Source organism: Anomaloglossus baeobatrachus, unplaced genomic scaffold (genome assembly GCF_048569485.1).
Source record: "Anomaloglossus baeobatrachus isolate aAnoBae1 unplaced genomic scaffold, aAnoBae1.hap1 Scaffold_4619, whole genome shotgun sequence".
In the NCBI taxonomy this organism is placed as follows: domain Eukaryota; kingdom Metazoa; phylum Chordata; class Amphibia; order Anura; family Aromobatidae; genus Anomaloglossus; species Anomaloglossus baeobatrachus.
In genome coordinates this window covers 13,344-31,620 of record NW_027443960.1, presented here as the reverse complement: position 1 = coordinate 31,620, position 18,277 = coordinate 13,344, and the positions used below count along the sequence as shown (strand labels likewise).

At 46.1% G+C, this 18,277-nt stretch overlaps 12 non-coding genes across 12 annotated transcripts; all 12 read right to left on the bottom strand.

Moving 5' to 3' along the window:
• Nucleotides 1-683: 683 nt before the first annotated feature.
• Nucleotides 684-874, bottom strand: LOC142280712 (U2 spliceosomal RNA). The gene has a single exon (XR_012742916.1). It is a non-coding gene; the product is annotated as a U2 spliceosomal RNA (small nuclear RNA).
• A 1,387-nt stretch (nucleotides 875-2,261) lies between these two features.
• LOC142280711 (U2 spliceosomal RNA) lies at nucleotides 2,262-2,452 on the bottom strand. The gene has a single exon (XR_012742915.1). It is a non-coding gene; the product is annotated as a U2 spliceosomal RNA (small nuclear RNA).
• Nucleotides 2,453-3,839: 1,387 nt separating this feature from the next.
• LOC142280710 (U2 spliceosomal RNA) lies at nucleotides 3,840-4,030 on the bottom strand. Its single transcript, XR_012742914.1, has one exon. It is a non-coding gene; the product is annotated as a U2 spliceosomal RNA (small nuclear RNA).
• A 1,387-nt stretch (nucleotides 4,031-5,417) lies between these two features.
• LOC142280709 (U2 spliceosomal RNA) lies at nucleotides 5,418-5,608 on the bottom strand. Its single transcript, XR_012742913.1, has one exon. It is a non-coding gene; the product is annotated as a U2 spliceosomal RNA (small nuclear RNA).
• A 1,387-nt stretch (nucleotides 5,609-6,995) lies between these two features.
• Nucleotides 6,996-7,186, bottom strand: LOC142280708 (U2 spliceosomal RNA). The gene has a single exon (XR_012742912.1). It is a non-coding gene; the product is annotated as a U2 spliceosomal RNA (small nuclear RNA).
• A 1,387-nt stretch (nucleotides 7,187-8,573) lies between these two features.
• Nucleotides 8,574-8,764, bottom strand: LOC142280705 (U2 spliceosomal RNA). Its single transcript, XR_012742910.1, has one exon. It is a non-coding gene; the product is annotated as a U2 spliceosomal RNA (small nuclear RNA).
• Nucleotides 8,765-10,151: 1,387 nt separating this feature from the next.
• Nucleotides 10,152-10,342, bottom strand: LOC142280704 (U2 spliceosomal RNA). Its single transcript, XR_012742909.1, has one exon. It is a non-coding gene; the product is annotated as a U2 spliceosomal RNA (small nuclear RNA).
• Nucleotides 10,343-11,729: 1,387 nt separating this feature from the next.
• Nucleotides 11,730-11,920, bottom strand: LOC142280703 (U2 spliceosomal RNA). Its single transcript, XR_012742908.1, has one exon. It is a non-coding gene; the product is annotated as a U2 spliceosomal RNA (small nuclear RNA).
• Nucleotides 11,921-13,307: 1,387 nt separating this feature from the next.
• On the bottom strand, nucleotides 13,308-13,498 carry LOC142280702 (U2 spliceosomal RNA). The gene has a single exon (XR_012742907.1). It is a non-coding gene; the product is annotated as a U2 spliceosomal RNA (small nuclear RNA).
• Nucleotides 13,499-14,885: 1,387 nt separating this feature from the next.
• Nucleotides 14,886-15,076, bottom strand: LOC142280701 (U2 spliceosomal RNA). Its single transcript, XR_012742906.1, has one exon. It is a non-coding gene; the product is annotated as a U2 spliceosomal RNA (small nuclear RNA).
• Nucleotides 15,077-16,463: 1,387 nt separating this feature from the next.
• Nucleotides 16,464-16,654, bottom strand: LOC142280700 (U2 spliceosomal RNA). The gene has a single exon (XR_012742905.1). It is a non-coding gene; the product is annotated as a U2 spliceosomal RNA (small nuclear RNA).
• Nucleotides 16,655-18,041: 1,387 nt separating this feature from the next.
• Nucleotides 18,042-18,232, bottom strand: LOC142280699 (U2 spliceosomal RNA). Its single transcript, XR_012742904.1, has one exon. It is a non-coding gene; the product is annotated as a U2 spliceosomal RNA (small nuclear RNA).
• Between the last annotated feature and the right edge of the window lie 45 nt (nucleotides 18,233-18,277).

Sequence of the window (18,277 nt, the reverse complement as noted above, 5' to 3'; positions counted from 1 at the left end):
TATTCCCAATTAGCCGTTTAAGTGTACTTATTGAAAGTAGTAATTCTTTCATAGGCCGCCCTTTCTTAGTATTTGACGTTCCTTATATTGCGGTATGAGGCTTCGCAGTAGGTTGCAAACATTCATCACCCATGACTGTCCCCAATTGAGCTCAGAAGCTCAATGTCTATCATGACCTCTCTTTTAGAATGTCCAAGAGCAAGCAAACTATTCCTCCAGGAGAGGGCGCCAACAGACTACTAAAGAGATCATCATTACTCAAAGAAAACCCCAAAAACCAATGCATGATAGGAATAAACAGGTAACTTTCTTTGGAGTGGAAGCGGAGAGATCGCACCAGATGCCAATTCTAGATGTTATCACACCTGTGGTCACTGCAGCAGCAGGTGAATCCACTTTGTCCAAAAGGGATCTATTCCATTCAATTGCAAATGATCTAGATAAGACAGAGAACTGCAGCACGGGGACATAGCCGAGTTGGTCAGGTTGAGTGGTGATGAGTTTGCTATTTGGATGAATAAAGAAAGTCAAAAGTGTGAAAGATAAAAAACAAAAGGAGGAAGTGTGAAAAGTGAATGGGCCAAATTGAGGTGCATATGAAGACGTATGCTTTCTTCCAATTCATTAAATCGGGCTAATATGAATCAGGTGAATTGAGTTCTGCTTTTGGAAACTGGGTTAAGAAGGGGTGCACCGTTCCTGGAGGTACTGCAATACCAGGTCAATGCGTGGAGTGGACAGAGCAAGCTCTTTTTCCATCTCCCTGTTCTAAAAATCCATTTAATATATGGTCCCCAGATAGGGGACGTATCAGATATTAAACTGATAAGAACAGATACTACACTTGATCTTAGCCAAAAGGCCGAGAAGCGATAACCAGAATTGGTTTGGGCCTCGAGTGGCACCCTGGCCTATGCCGGACACATCTTAGGGAGAGAGAGCGAGAGGGAGACAAACCCACGCCTACACAAGACATTTTGTCACCCAAGCCAACCCTTGAAAAGGCTGCTTTGCAGAGCCAAAACAAGAAGAATGGTGCGTTTTGCAGCCGCCGCCCACTGCAATGAATCTGAATAACTCCTCCTTTAGGGCGCAAGCAACTCCCCTCCCCCTTGCAGTCTTTCCAATTCACGATACAAAAAGACGGACAGGACAGGTTGCCTGACTTTCCGTCACTGCCACCCTTTGCCATCCTTACCCGTAGAAAGCCCTTTCATCATCCCCAAACCCTAATCTTTTCCCTTTCCTTCCCAGCCCCCAAACCCTGCCCTCTGTACCTTTCTCACCACCCGCTTCCCTTCTCCTGTCATCCCCCTACCACCCGGGAAAAAAAGAGATTGCCCCCTCCTTCCACTAGCCCACCCTCCCACCCAAAGAACAACTTCTTCTGCGCAGCTTGTTTTCTAGGCAGCAGCGCTATTGTGATGTCATCGGGGGGCATTGTGACAAGCCGCCAGTGTTCCGTCTCTTCATGTTGTGCACAGTTCAAACGGAAAATACATCAACAGGCAGACTACAGAAAAGCTTACTATCAAAGGTTAGAGGGGGGCTTTCTCAGAGGGCTTTTTACAGTTTTTCTATTCCCAATTAGCCGTTTAAGTGTACTTATTGAAAGTAGTAATTCTTTCATAGGCCGCCCTTTCTTAGTATTTGACGTTCCTTATATTGCGGTATGAGGCTTCGCAGTAGGTTGCAAACATTCATCACCCATGACTGTCCCCAATTGAGCTCAGAAGCTCAATGTCTATCATGACCTCTCTTTTAGAATGTCCAAGAGCAAGCAAACTATTCCTCCAGGAGAGGGCGCCAACAGACTACTAAAGAGATCATCATTACTCAAAGAAAACCCCAAAAACCAATGCATGATAGGAATAAACAGGTAACTTTCTTTGGAGTGGAAGCGGAGAGATCGCACCAGATGCCAATTCTAGATGTTATCACACCTGTGGTCACTGCAGCAGCAGGTGAATCCACTTTGTCCAAAAGGGATCTATTCCATTCAATTGCAAATGATCTAGATAAGACAGAGAACTGCAGCACGGGGACATAGCCGAGTTGGTCAGGTTGAGTGGTGATGAGTTTGCTATTTGGATGAATAAAGAAAGTCAAAAGTGTGAAAGATAAAAAACAAAAGGAGGAAGTGTGAAAAGTGAATGGGCCAAATTGAGGTGCATATGAAGACGTATGCTTTCTTCCAATTCATTAAATCGGGCTAATATGAATCAGGTGAATTGAGTTCTGCTTTTGGAAACTGGGTTAAGAAGGGGTGCACCGTTCCTGGAGGTACTGCAATACCAGGTCAATGCGTGGAGTGGACAGAGCAAGCTCTTTTTCCATCTCCCTGTTCTAAAAATCCATTTAATATATGGTCCCCAGATAGGGGACGTATCAGATATTAAACTGATAAGAACAGATACTACACTTGATCTTAGCCAAAAGGCCGAGAAGCGATAACCAGAATTGGTTTGGGCCTCGAGTGGCACCCTGGCCTATGCCGGACACATCTTAGGGAGAGAGAGCGAGAGGGAGACAAACCCACGCCTACACAAGACATTTTGTCACCCAAGCCAACCCTTGAAAAGGCTGCTTTGCAGAGCCAAAACAAGAAGAATGGTGCGTTTTGCAGCCGCCGCCCACTGCAATGAATCTGAATAACTCCTCCTTTAGGGCGCAAGCAACTCCCCTCCCCCTTGCAGTCTTTCCAATTCACGATACAAAAAGACGGACAGGACAGGTTGCCTGACTTTCCGTCACTGCCACCCTTTGCCATCCTTACCCGTAGAAAGCCCTTTCATCATCCCCAAACCCTAATCTTTTCCCTTTCCTTCCCAGCCCCCAAACCCTGCCCTCTGTACCTTTCTCACCACCCGCTTCCCTTCTCCTGTCATCCCCCTACCACCCGGGAAAAAAAGAGATTGCCCCCTCCTTCCACTAGCCCACCCTCCCACCCAAAGAACAACTTCTTCTGCGCAGCTTGTTTTCTAGGCAGCAGCGCTATTGTGATGTCATCGGGGGGCATTGTGACAAGCCGCCAGTGTTCCGTCTCTTCATGTTGTGCACAGTTCAAACGGAAAATACATCAACAGGCAGACTACAGAAAAGCTTACTATCAAAGGTTAGAGGGGGGCTTTCTCAGAGGGCTTTTTACAGTTTTTCTATTCCCAATTAGCCGTTTAAGTGTACTTATTGAAAGTAGTAATTCTTTCATAGGCCGCCCTTTCTTAGTATTTGACGTTCCTTATATTGCGGTATGAGGCTTCGCAGTAGGTTGCAAACATTCATCACCCATGACTGTCCCCAATTGAGCTCAGAAGCTCAATGTCTATCATGACCTCTCTTTTAGAATGTCCAAGAGCAAGCAAACTATTCCTCCAGGAGAGGGCGCCAACAGACTACTAAAGAGATCATCATTACTCAAAGAAAACCCCAAAAACCAATGCATGATAGGAATAAACAGGTAACTTTCTTTGGAGTGGAAGCGGAGAGATCGCACCAGATGCCAATTCTAGATGTTATCACACCTGTGGTCACTGCAGCAGCAGGTGAATCCACTTTGTCCAAAAGGGATCTATTCCATTCAATTGCAAATGATCTAGATAAGACAGAGAACTGCAGCACGGGGACATAGCCGAGTTGGTCAGGTTGAGTGGTGATGAGTTTGCTATTTGGATGAATAAAGAAAGTCAAAAGTGTGAAAGATAAAAAACAAAAGGAGGAAGTGTGAAAAGTGAATGGGCCAAATTGAGGTGCATATGAAGACGTATGCTTTCTTCCAATTCATTAAATCGGGCTAATATGAATCAGGTGAATTGAGTTCTGCTTTTGGAAACTGGGTTAAGAAGGGGTGCACCGTTCCTGGAGGTACTGCAATACCAGGTCAATGCGTGGAGTGGACAGAGCAAGCTCTTTTTCCATCTCCCTGTTCTAAAAATCCATTTAATATATGGTCCCCAGATAGGGGACGTATCAGATATTAAACTGATAAGAACAGATACTACACTTGATCTTAGCCAAAAGGCCGAGAAGCGATAACCAGAATTGGTTTGGGCCTCGAGTGGCACCCTGGCCTATGCCGGACACATCTTAGGGAGAGAGAGCGAGAGGGAGACAAACCCACGCCTACACAAGACATTTTGTCACCCAAGCCAACCCTTGAAAAGGCTGCTTTGCAGAGCCAAAACAAGAAGAATGGTGCGTTTTGCAGCCGCCGCCCACTGCAATGAATCTGAATAACTCCTCCTTTAGGGCGCAAGCAACTCCCCTCCCCCTTGCAGTCTTTCCAATTCACGATACAAAAAGACGGACAGGACAGGTTGCCTGACTTTCCGTCACTGCCACCCTTTGCCATCCTTACCCGTAGAAAGCCCTTTCATCATCCCCAAACCCTAATCTTTTCCCTTTCCTTCCCAGCCCCCAAACCCTGCCCTCTGTACCTTTCTCACCACCCGCTTCCCTTCTCCTGTCATCCCCCTACCACCCGGGAAAAAAAGAGATTGCCCCCTCCTTCCACTAGCCCACCCTCCCACCCAAAGAACAACTTCTTCTGCGCAGCTTGTTTTCTAGGCAGCAGCGCTATTGTGATGTCATCGGGGGGCATTGTGACAAGCCGCCAGTGTTCCGTCTCTTCATGTTGTGCACAGTTCAAACGGAAAATACATCAACAGGCAGACTACAGAAAAGCTTACTATCAAAGGTTAGAGGGGGGCTTTCTCAGAGGGCTTTTTACAGTTTTTCTATTCCCAATTAGCCGTTTAAGTGTACTTATTGAAAGTAGTAATTCTTTCATAGGCCGCCCTTTCTTAGTATTTGACGTTCCTTATATTGCGGTATGAGGCTTCGCAGTAGGTTGCAAACATTCATCACCCATGACTGTCCCCAATTGAGCTCAGAAGCTCAATGTCTATCATGACCTCTCTTTTAGAATGTCCAAGAGCAAGCAAACTATTCCTCCAGGAGAGGGCGCCAACAGACTACTAAAGAGATCATCATTACTCAAAGAAAACCCCAAAAACCAATGCATGATAGGAATAAACAGGTAACTTTCTTTGGAGTGGAAGCGGAGAGATCGCACCAGATGCCAATTCTAGATGTTATCACACCTGTGGTCACTGCAGCAGCAGGTGAATCCACTTTGTCCAAAAGGGATCTATTCCATTCAATTGCAAATGATCTAGATAAGACAGAGAACTGCAGCACGGGGACATAGCCGAGTTGGTCAGGTTGAGTGGTGATGAGTTTGCTATTTGGATGAATAAAGAAAGTCAAAAGTGTGAAAGATAAAAAACAAAAGGAGGAAGTGTGAAAAGTGAATGGGCCAAATTGAGGTGCATATGAAGACGTATGCTTTCTTCCAATTCATTAAATCGGGCTAATATGAATCAGGTGAATTGAGTTCTGCTTTTGGAAACTGGGTTAAGAAGGGGTGCACCGTTCCTGGAGGTACTGCAATACCAGGTCAATGCGTGGAGTGGACAGAGCAAGCTCTTTTTCCATCTCCCTGTTCTAAAAATCCATTTAATATATGGTCCCCAGATAGGGGACGTATCAGATATTAAACTGATAAGAACAGATACTACACTTGATCTTAGCCAAAAGGCCGAGAAGCGATAACCAGAATTGGTTTGGGCCTCGAGTGGCACCCTGGCCTATGCCGGACACATCTTAGGGAGAGAGAGCGAGAGGGAGACAAACCCACGCCTACACAAGACATTTTGTCACCCAAGCCAACCCTTGAAAAGGCTGCTTTGCAGAGCCAAAACAAGAAGAATGGTGCGTTTTGCAGCCGCCGCCCACTGCAATGAATCTGAATAACTCCTCCTTTAGGGCGCAAGCAACTCCCCTCCCCCTTGCAGTCTTTCCAATTCACGATACAAAAAGACGGACAGGACAGGTTGCCTGACTTTCCGTCACTGCCACCCTTTGCCATCCTTACCCGTAGAAAGCCCTTTCATCATCCCCAAACCCTAATCTTTTCCCTTTCCTTCCCAGCCCCCAAACCCTGCCCTCTGTACCTTTCTCACCACCCGCTTCCCTTCTCCTGTCATCCCCCTACCACCCGGGAAAAAAAGAGATTGCCCCCTCCTTCCACTAGCCCACCCTCCCACCCAAAGAACAACTTCTTCTGCGCAGCTTGTTTTCTAGGCAGCAGCGCTATTGTGATGTCATCGGGGGGCATTGTGACAAGCCGCCAGTGTTCCGTCTCTTCATGTTGTGCACAGTTCAAACGGAAAATACATCAACAGGCAGACTACAGAAAAGCTTACTATCAAAGGTTAGAGGGGGGCTTTCTCAGAGGGCTTTTTACAGTTTTTCTATTCCCAATTAGCCGTTTAAGTGTACTTATTGAAAGTAGTAATTCTTTCATAGGCCGCCCTTTCTTAGTATTTGACGTTCCTTATATTGCGGTATGAGGCTTCGCAGTAGGTTGCAAACATTCATCACCCATGACTGTCCCCAATTGAGCTCAGAAGCTCAATGTCTATCATGACCTCTCTTTTAGAATGTCCAAGAGCAAGCAAACTATTCCTCCAGGAGAGGGCGCCAACAGACTACTAAAGAGATCATCATTACTCAAAGAAAACCCCAAAAACCAATGCATGATAGGAATAAACAGGTAACTTTCTTTGGAGTGGAAGCGGAGAGATCGCACCAGATGCCAATTCTAGATGTTATCACACCTGTGGTCACTGCAGCAGCAGGTGAATCCACTTTGTCCAAAAGGGATCTATTCCATTCAATTGCAAATGATCTAGATAAGACAGAGAACTGCAGCACGGGGACATAGCCGAGTTGGTCAGGTTGAGTGGTGATGAGTTTGCTATTTGGATGAATAAAGAAAGTCAAAAGTGTGAAAGATAAAAAACAAAAGGAGGAAGTGTGAAAAGTGAATGGGCCAAATTGAGGTGCATATGAAGACGTATGCTTTCTTCCAATTCATTAAATCGGGCTAATATGAATCAGGTGAATTGAGTTCTGCTTTTGGAAACTGGGTTAAGAAGGGGTGCACCGTTCCTGGAGGTACTGCAATACCAGGTCAATGCGTGGAGTGGACAGAGCAAGCTCTTTTTCCATCTCCCTGTTCTAAAAATCCATTTAATATATGGTCCCCAGATAGGGGACGTATCAGATATTAAACTGATAAGAACAGATACTACACTTGATCTTAGCCAAAAGGCCGAGAAGCGATAACCAGAATTGGTTTGGGCCTCGAGTGGCACCCTGGCCTATGCCGGACACATCTTAGGGAGAGAGAGCGAGAGGGAGACAAACCCACGCCTACACAAGACATTTTGTCACCCAAGCCAACCCTTGAAAAGGCTGCTTTGCAGAGCCAAAACAAGAAGAATGGTGCGTTTTGCAGCCGCCGCCCACTGCAATGAATCTGAATAACTCCTCCTTTAGGGCGCAAGCAACTCCCCTCCCCCTTGCAGTCTTTCCAATTCACGATACAAAAAGACGGACAGGACAGGTTGCCTGACTTTCCGTCACTGCCACCCTTTGCCATCCTTACCCGTAGAAAGCCCTTTCATCATCCCCAAACCCTAATCTTTTCCCTTTCCTTCCCAGCCCCCAAACCCTGCCCTCTGTACCTTTCTCACCACCCGCTTCCCTTCTCCTGTCATCCCCCTACCACCCGGGAAAAAAAGAGATTGCCCCCTCCTTCCACTAGCCCACCCTCCCACCCAAAGAACAACTTCTTCTGCGCAGCTTGTTTTCTAGGCAGCAGCGCTATTGTGATGTCATCGGGGGGCATTGTGACAAGCCGCCAGTGTTCCGTCTCTTCATGTTGTGCACAGTTCAAACGGAAAATACATCAACAGGCAGACTACAGAAAAGCTTACTATCAAAGGTTAGAGGGGGGCTTTCTCAGAGGGCTTTTTACAGTTTTTCTATTCCCAATTAGCCGTTTAAGTGTACTTATTGAAAGTAGTAATTCTTTCATAGGCCGCCCTTTCTTAGTATTTGACGTTCCTTATATTGCGGTATGAGGCTTCGCAGTAGGTTGCAAACATTCATCACCCATGACTGTCCCCAATTGAGCTCAGAAGCTCAATGTCTATCATGACCTCTCTTTTAGAATGTCCAAGAGCAAGCAAACTATTCCTCCAGGAGAGGGCGCCAACAGACTACTAAAGAGATCATCATTACTCAAAGAAAACCCCAAAAACCAATGCATGATAGGAATAAACAGGTAACTTTCTTTGGAGTGGAAGCGGAGAGATCGCACCAGATGCCAATTCTAGATTTTATCACACCTGTGGTCACTGCAGCAGCAGGTGAATCCACTTTGTCCAAAAGGGATCTATTCCATTCAATTGCAAATGATCTAGATAAGACAGAGAACTGCAGCACGGGGACATAGCCGAGTTGGTCAGGTTGAGTGGTGATGAGTTTGCTATTTGGATGAATAAAGAAAGTCAAAAGTGTGAAAGATAAAAAACAAAAGGAGGAAGTGTGAAAAGTGAATGGGCCAAATTGAGGTGCATATGAAGACGTATGCTTTCTTCCAATTCATTAAATCGGGCTAATATGAATCAGGTGAATTGAGTTCTGCTTTTGGAAACTGGGTTAAGAAGGGGTGCACCGTTCCTGGAGGTACTGCAATACCAGGTCAATGCGTGGAGTGGACAGAGCAAGCTCTTTTTCCATCTCCCTGTTCTAAAAATCCATTTAATATATGGTCCCCAGATAGGGGACGTATCAGATATTAAACTGATAAGAACAGATACTACACTTGATCTTAGCCAAAAGGCCGAGAAGCGATAACCAGAATTGGTTTGGGCCTCGAGTGGCACCCTGGCCTATGCCGGACACATCTTAGGGAGAGAGAGCGAGAGGGAGACAAACCCACGCCTACACAAGACATTTTGTCACCCAAGCCAACCCTTGAAAAGGCTGCTTTGCAGAGCCAAAACAAGAAGAATGGTGCGTTTTGCAGCCGCCGCCCACTGCAATGAATCTGAATAACTCCTCCTTTAGGGCGCAAGCAACTCCCCTCCCCCTTGCAGTCTTTCCAATTCACGATACAAAAAGACGGACAGGACAGGTTGCCTGACTTTCCGTCACTGCCACCCTTTGCCATCCTTACCCGTAGAAAGCCCTTTCATCATCCCCAAACCCTAATCTTTTCCCTTTCCTTCCCAGCCCCCAAACCCTGCCCTCTGTACCTTTCTCACCACCCGCTTCCCTTCTCCTGTCATCCCCCTACCACCCGGGAAAAAAAGAGATTGCCCCCTCCTTCCACTAGCCCACCCTCCCACCCAAAGAACAACTTCTTCTGCGCAGCTTGTTTTCTAGGCAGCAGCGCTATTGTGATGTCATCGGGGGGCATTGTGACAAGCCGCCAGTGTTCCGTCTCTTCATGTTGTGCACAGTTCAAACGGAAAATACATCAACAGGCAGACTACAGAAAAGCTTACTATCAAAGGTTAGAGGGGGGCTTTCTCAGAGGGCTTTTTACAGTTTTTCTATTCCCAATTAGCCGTTTAAGTGTACTTATTGAAAGTAGTAATTCTTTCATAGGCCGCCCTTTCTTAGTATTTGACGTTCCTTATATTGCGGTATGAGGCTTCGCAGTAGGTTGCAAACATTCATCACCCATGACTGTCCCCAATTGAGCTCAGAAGCTCAATGTCTATCATGACCTCTCTTTTAGAATGTCCAAGAGCAAGCAAACTATTCCTCCAGGAGAGGGCGCCAACAGACTACTAAAGAGATCATCATTACTCAAAGAAAACCCCAAAAACCAATGCATGATAGGAATAAACAGGTAACTTTCTTTGGAGTGGAAGCGGAGAGATCGCACCAGATGCCAATTCTAGATGTTATCACACCTGTGGTCACTGCAGCAGCAGGTGAATCCACTTTGTCCAAAAGGGATCTATTCCATTCAATTGCAAATGATCTAGATAAGACAGAGAACTGCAGCACGGGGACATAGCCGAGTTGGTCAGGTTGAGTGGTGATGAGTTTGCTATTTGGATGAATAAAGAAAGTCAAAAGTGTGAAAGATAAAAAACAAAAGGAGGAAGTGTGAAAAGTGAATGGGCCAAATTGAGGTGCATATGAAGACGTATGCTTTCTTCCAATTCATTAAATCGGGCTAATATGAATCAGGTGAATTGAGTTCTGCTTTTGGAAACTGGGTTAAGAAGGGGTGCACCGTTCCTGGAGGTACTGCAATACCAGGTCAATGCGTGGAGTGGACAGAGCAAGCTCTTTTTCCATCTCCCTGTTCTAAAAATCCATTTAATATATGGTCCCCAGATAGGGGACGTATCAGATATTAAACTGATAAGAACAGATACTACACTTGATCTTAGCCAAAAGGCCGAGAAGCGATAACCAGAATTGGTTTGGGCCTCGAGTGGCACCCTGGCCTATGCCGGACACATCTTAGGGAGAGAGAGCGAGAGGGAGACAAACCCACGCCTACACAAGACATTTTGTCACCCAAGCCAACCCTTGAAAAGGCTGCTTTGCAGAGCCAAAACAAGAAGAATGGTGCGTTTTGCAGCCGCCGCCCACTGCAATGAATCTGAATAACTCCTCCTTTAGGGCGCAAGCAACTCACCTCCCCCTTGCAGTCTTTCCAATTCACGATACAAAAAGACGGACAGGACAGGTTGCCTGACTTTCCGTCACTGCCACCCTTTGCCATCCTTACCCGTAGAAAGCCCTTTCATCATCCCCAAACCCTAATCTTTTCCCTTTCCTTCCCAGCCCCCAAACCCTGCCCTCTGTACCTTTCTCACCACCCGCTTCCCTTCTCCTGTCATCCCCCTACCACCCGGGAAAAAAAGAGATTGCCCCCTCCTTCCACTAGCCCACCCTCCCACCCAAAGAACAACTTCTTCTGCGCAGCTTGTTTTCTAGGCAGCAGCGCTATTGTGATGTCATCGGGGGGCATTGTGACAAGCCGCCAGTGTTCCGTCTCTTCATGTTGTGCACAGTTCAAACGGAAAATACATCAACAGGCAGACTACAGAAAAGCTTACTATCAAAGGTTAGAGGGGGGCTTTCTCAGAGGGCTTTTTACAGTTTTTCTATTCCCAATTAGCCGTTTAAGTGTACTTATTGAAAGTAGTAATTCTTTCATAGGCCGCCCTTTCTTAGTATTTGACGTTCCTTATATTGCGGTATGAGGCTTCGCAGTAGGTTGCAAACATTCATCACCCATGACTGTCCCCAATTGAGCTCAGAAGCTCAATGTCTATCATGACCTCTCTTTTAGAATGTCCAAGAGCAAGCAAACTATTCCTCCAGGAGAGGGCGCCAACAGACTACTAAAGAGATCATCATTACTCAAAGAAAACCCCAAAAACCAATGCATGATAGGAATAAACAGGTAACTTTCTTTGGAGTGGAAGCGGAGAGATCGCACCAGATGCCAATTCTAGATGTTATCACACCTGTGGTCACTGCAGCAGCAGGTGAATCCACTTTGTCCAAAAGGGATCTATTCCATTCAATTGCAAATGATCTAGATAAGACAGAGAACTGCAGCACGGGGACATAGCCGAGTTGGTCAGGTTGAGTGGTGATGAGTTTGCTATTTGGATGAATAAAGAAAGTCAAAAGTGTGAAAGATAAAAAACAAAAGGAGGAAGTGTGAAAAGTGAATGGGCCAAATTGAGGTGCATATGAAGACGTATGCTTTCTTCCAATTCATTAAATCGGGCTAATATGAATCAGGTGAATTGAGTTCTGCTTTTGGAAACTGGGTTAAGAAGGGGTGCACCGTTCCTGGAGGTACTGCAATACCAGGTCAATGCGTGGAGTGGACAGAGCAAGCTCTTTTTCCATCTCCCTGTTCTAAAAATCCATTTAATATATGGTCCCCAGATAGGGGACGTATCAGATATTAAACTGATAAGAACAGATACTACACTTGATCTTAGCCAAAAGGCCGAGAAGCGATAACCAGAATTGGTTTGGGCCTCGAGTGGCACCCTGGCCTATGCCGGACACATCTTAGGGAGAGAGAGCGAGAGGGAGACAAACCCACGCCTACACAAGACATTTTGTCACCCAAGCCAACCCTTGAAAAGGCTGCTTTGCAGAGCCAAAACAAGAAGAATGGTGCGTTTTGCAGCCGCCGCCCACTGCAATGAATCTGAATAACTCCTCCTTTAGGGCGCAAGCAACTCCCCTCCCCCTTGCAGTCTTTCCAATTCACGATACAAAAAGACGGACAGGACAGGTTGCCTGACTTTCCGTCACTGCCACCCTTTGCCATCCTTACCCGTAGAAAGCCCTTTCATCATCCCCAAACCCTAATCTTTTCCCTTTCCTTCCCAGCCCCCAAACCCTGCCCTCTGTACCTTTCTCACCACCCGCTTCCCTTCTCCTGTCATCCCCCTACCACCCGGGAAAAAAAGAGATTGCCCCCTCCTTCCACTAGCCCACCCTCCCACCCAAAGAACAACTTCTTCTGCGCAGCTTGTTTTCTAGGCAGCAGCGCTATTGTGATGTCATCGGGGGGCATTGTGACAAGCCGCCAGTGTTCCGTCTCTTCATGTTGTGCACAGTTCAAACGGAAAATACATCAACAGGCAGACTACAGAAAAGCTTACTATCAAAGGTTAGAGGGGGGCTTTCTCAGAGGGCTTTTTACAGTTTTTCTATTCCCAATTAGCCGTTTAAGTGTACTTATTGAAAGTAGTAATTCTTTCATAGGCCGCCCTTTCTTAGTATTTGACGTTCCTTATATTGCGGTATGAGGCTTCGCAGTAGGTTGCAAACATTCATCACCCATGACTGTCCCCAATTGAGCTCAGAAGCTCAATGTCTATCATGACCTCTCTTTTAGAATGTCCAAGAGCAAGCAAACTATTCCTCCAGGAGAGGGCGCCAACAGACTACTAAAGAGATCATCATTACTCAAAGAAAACCCCAAAAACCAATGCATGATAGGAATAAACAGGTAACTTTCTTTGGAGTGGAAGCGGAGAGATCGCACCAGATGCCAATTCTAGATGTTATCACACCTGTGGTCACTGCAGCAGCAGGTGAATCCACTTTGTCCAAAAGGGATCTATTCCATTCAATTGCAAATGATCTAGATAAGACAGAGAACTGCAGCACGGGGACATAGCCGAGTTGGTCAGGTTGAGTGGTGATGAGTTTGCTATTTGGATGAATAAAGAAAGTCAAAAGTGTGAAAGATAAAAAACAAAAGGAGGAAGTGTGAAAAGTGAATGGGCCAAATTGAGGTGCATATGAAGACGTATGCTTTCTTCCAATTCATTAAATCGGGCTAATATGAATCAGGTGAATTGAGTTCTGCTTTTGGAAACTGGGTTAAGAAGGGGTGCACCGTTCCTGGAGGTACTGCAATACCAGGTCAATGCGTGGAGTGGACAGAGCAAGCTCTTTTTCCATCTCCCTGTTCTAAAAATCCATTTAATATATGGTCCCCAGATAGGGGACGTATCAGATATTAAACTGATAAGAACAGATACTACACTTGATCTTAGCCAAAAGGCCGAGAAGCGATAACCAGAATTGGTTTGGGCCTCGAGTGGCACCCTGGCCTATGCCGGACACATCTTAGGGAGAGAGAGCGAGAGGGAGACAAACCCACGCCTACACAAGACATTTTGTCACCCAAGCCAACCCTTGAAAAGGCTGCTTTGCAGAGCCAAAACAAGAAGAATGGTGCGTTTTGCAGCCGCCGCCCACTGCAATGAATCTGAATAACTCCTCCTTTAGGGCGCAAGCAACTCCCCTCCCCCTTGCAGTCTTTCCAATTCACGATACAAAAAGACGGACAGGACAGGTTGCCTGACTTTCCGTCACTGCCACCCTTTGCCATCCTTACCCGTAGAAAGCCCTTTCATCATCCCCAAACCCTAATCTTTTCCCTTTCCTTCCCAGCCCCCAAACCCTGCCCTCTGTACCTTTCTCACCACCCGCTTCCCTTCTCCTGTCATCCCCCTACCACCCGGGAAAAAAAGAGATTGCCCCCTCCTTCCACTAGCCCACCCTCCCACCCAAAGAACAACTTCTTCTGCGCAGCTTGTTTTCTAGGCAGCAGCGCTATTGTGATGTCATCGGGGGGCATTGTGACAAGCCGCCAGTGTTCCGTCTCTTCATGTTGTGCACAGTTCAAACGGAAAATACATCAACAGGCAGACTACAGAAAAGCTTACTATCAAAGGTTAGAGGGGGGCTTTCTCAGAGGGCTTTTTACAGTTTTTCTATTCCCAATTAGCCGTTTAAGTGTACTTATTGAAAGTAGTAATTCTTTCATAGGCCGCCCTTTCTTAGTATTTGACGTTCCTTATATTGCGGTATGAGGCTTCGCAGTAGGTTGCAAACATTCATCACCCATGACTGTCCCCAATTGAGCTCAGAAGCTCAATGTCTATCATGACCTCTCTTTTAGAATGTCCAAGAGCAAGCAAACTATTCCTCCAGGAGAGGGCGCCAACAGACTACTAAAGAGATCATCATTACTCAAAGAAAACCCCAAAAACCAATGCATGATAGGAATAAACAGGTAACTTTCTTTGGAGTGGAAGCGGAGAGATCGCACCAGATGCCAATTCTAGATGTTATCACACCTGTGGTCACTGCAGCAGCAGGTGAATCCACTTTGTCCAAAAGGGATCTATTCCATTCAATTGCAAATGATCTAGATAAGACAGAGAACTGCAGCACGGGGACATAGCCGAGTTGGTCAGGTTGAGTGGTGATGAGTTTGCTATTTGGATGAATAAAGAAAGTCAAAAGTGTGAAAGATAAAAAACAAAAGGAGGAAGTGTGAAAAGTGAATGGGCCAAATTGAGGTGCATATGAAGACGTATGCTTTCTTCCAATTCATTAAATCGGGCTAATATGAATCAGGTGAATTGAGTTCTGCTTTTGGAAACTGGGTTAAGAAGGGGTGCACCGTTCCTGGAGGTACTGCAATACCAGGTCAATGCGTGGAGTGGACAGAGCAAGCTCTTTTTCCATCTCCCTGTTCTAAAAATCCATTTAATATATGGTCCCCAGATAGGGGACGTATCAGATATTAAACTGATAAGAACAGATACTACACTTGATCTTAGCCAAAAGGCCGAGAAGCGATAACCAGAATTGGTTTGGGCCTCGAGTGGCACCCTGGCCTATGCCGGACACATCTTAGGGAGAGAGAGCGAGAGGGAGACAAACCCACGCCTACACAAGACATTTTGTCACCCAAGCCAACCCTTGAAAAGGCTGCTTTGCAGAGCCAAAACAAGAAGAATGGTGCGTTTTGCAGCCGCCGCCCACTGCAATGAATCTGAATAACTCCTCCTTTAGGGCGCAAGCAACTCCCCTCCCCCTTGCAGTCTTTCCAATTCACGATACAAAAAGACGGACAGGACAGGTTGCCTGACTTTCCGTCACTGCCACCCTTTGCCATCCTTACCCGTAGAAAGCCCTTTCATCATCCCCAAACCCTAATCTTTTCCCTTTCCTTCCCAGCCCCCAAACCCTGCCCTCTGTACCTTTCTCACCACCCGCTTCCCTTCTCCTGTCATCCCCCTACCACCCGGGAAAAAAAGAGATTGCCCCCTCCTTCCACTAGCCCACCCTCCCACCCAAAGAACAACTTCTTCTGCGCAGCTTGTTTTCTAGGCAGCAGCGCTATTGTGATGTCATCGGGGGGCATTGTGACAAGCCGCCAGTGTTCCGTCTCTTCATGTTGTGCACAGTTCAAACGGAAAATACATCAACAGGCAGACTACAGAAAAGCTTACTATCAAAGGTTAGAGGGGGGCTTTCTCAGAGGGCTTTTTACAGTTTTTCTATTCCCAATTAGCCGTTTAAGTGTACTTATTGAAAGTAGTAATTCTTTCATAGGCCGCCCTTTCTTAGTATTTGACGTTCCTTATATTGCGGTATGAGGCTTCGCAGTAGGTTGCAAACATTCATCACCCATGACTGTCCCCAATTGAGCTCAGAAGCTCAATGTCTATCATGACCTCTCTTTTAGAATGTCCAAGAGCAAGCAAACTATTCCTCCAGGAGAGGGCGCCAACAGACTACTAAAGAGATCATCATTACTCAAAGAAAACCCCAAAAACCAATGCATGATAGGAATAAACAGGTAACTTTCTTTGGAGTGGAAGCGGAGAGATCGCACCAGATGCCAATTCTAGATGTTATCACACCTGTGGTCACTGCAGCAGCAGGTGAATCCACTTTGTCCAAAAGGGATCTATTCCATTCAATTGCAAATGATCTAGATAAGACAGAGAACTGCAGCACGGGGACATAGCCGAGTTGGTCAGGTTGAGTGGTGATGAGTTTGCTATTTGGATGAATAAAGAAAGTCAAAAGTGTGAAAGATAAAAAACAAAAGGAGGAAGTGTGAAAAGTGAATGGGCCAAATTGAGGTGCATATGAAGACGTATGCTTTCTTCCAATTCATTAAATCGGGCTAATATGAATCAGGTGAATTGAGTTCTGCTTTTGGAAACTGGGTTAAGAAGGGGTGCACCGTTCCTGGAGGTACTGCAATACCAGGTCAATGCGTGGAGTGGACAGAGCAAGCTCTTTTTCCATCTCCCTGTTCTAAAAATCCATTTAATATATGGTCCCCAGATAGGGGACGTATCAGATATTAAACTGATAAGAACAGATACTACACTTGATCTTAGCCAAAAGGCCGAGAAGCGATAACCAGAATTGGTTTGGGCCTCGAGTGGCACCCTGGCCTATGCCGGACACATCTTAGGGAGAGAGAGCGAGAGGGAGACAAACCCACGCCTACACAAGACATTTTGTCACCCAAGCCAACCCTTGAAAAGGCTGCTTTGCAGAGCCAAAACAAGAAGAATGGTGCGTTTTGCAGCCGCCGCCCACTGCAATGAATCTGAATAACTCCTCCTTTAGGGCGCAAGCAACTCCCCTCCCCCTTGCAGTCTTTCCAATTCACGATACAAAAAGACGGACAGGACAGGTTGCCTGACTTTCCGTCACTGCCACCCTTTGCCATCCTTACCCGTAGAAAGCCCTTTCATCATCCCCAAACCCTAATCTTTTCCCTTTCCTTCCCAGCCCCCAAACCCTGCCCTCTGTACCTTTCTCACCACCCGCTTCCCTTCTCCTGTCATCCCCCTACCACCCGGGAAAAAAAGAGATTGCCCCCTCCTTCCACTAGCCCACCCTCCCACCCAAAGAACAACTTCTTCTGCGCAGCTTGTTTTCTAGGCAGCAGCGCTATTGTGATGTCATCGGGGGGCATTGTGACAAGCCGCCAGTGTTCCGTCTCTTCATGTTGTGCACAGTTCAAACGGAAAATACATCAACAGGCAGACTACAGAAAAGCTTACTATCAAAGGTTAGAGGGGGGCTTTCTCAGAGGGCTTTTTACAGTTTTTCTATTCCCAATTAGCCGTTTAAGTGTACTTATTGAAAGTAGTAATTCTTTCATAGGCCGCCCTTTCTTAGTATTTGACGTTCCTTATATTGCGGTATGAGGCTTCGCAGTAGGTTGCAAACATTCATCACCCATGACTGTCCCCAATTGAGCTCAGAAGCTCAATGTCTATCATGACATCTCTTTTAGAATGTCCAAGAGCAAGCAAACTATTCCTCCAGGAGAGGGCGCCAACAGACTACTAAAGAGATCATCATTACTCAAAGAAAACCCCAAAAACCAATGCATGATAGGAATAAACAGGTAACTTTCTTTGGAGTGGAAGCGGAGAGATCGCACCAGATGCCAATTCTAGATGTTATCACACCTGTGGTCACTGCAGCAGCAGGTGAATCCACTTTGTCCAAAAGGGATCTATTCCATTCAATTGCAAATGATCTAGATAAGACAGAGAACTGCAGCACGGGGACATAGCCGAGTTGGTCAGGTTGAGTGGTGATGAGTTTGCTATTTGGATGAATAAAGAAAGTCAAAAGTGTGAAAGATAAAAAACAAAAGGAGGAAGTGTGAAAAGTGAATGGGCCAAATTGAGGTGCATATGAAGACGTATGCTTTCTTCCAATTCATTAAATCGGGCTAATATGAATCAGGTGAATTGAGTTCTGCTTTTGGAAACTGGGTTAAGAAGGGGTGCACCGTTCCTGGAGGTACTGCAATACCAGGTCAATGCGTGGAGTGGACAGAGCAAGCTCTTTTTCCATCTCCCTGTTCTAAAAATCCATTTAATATATGGTCCCCAGATAGGGGACGTATCAGATATTAAACTGATAAGAACAGATACTACACTTGATCTTAGCCAAAAGGCCGAGAAGCGATAACCAGAATTGGTTTGGGCCTCGAGTGGCACCCTGGCCTATGCCG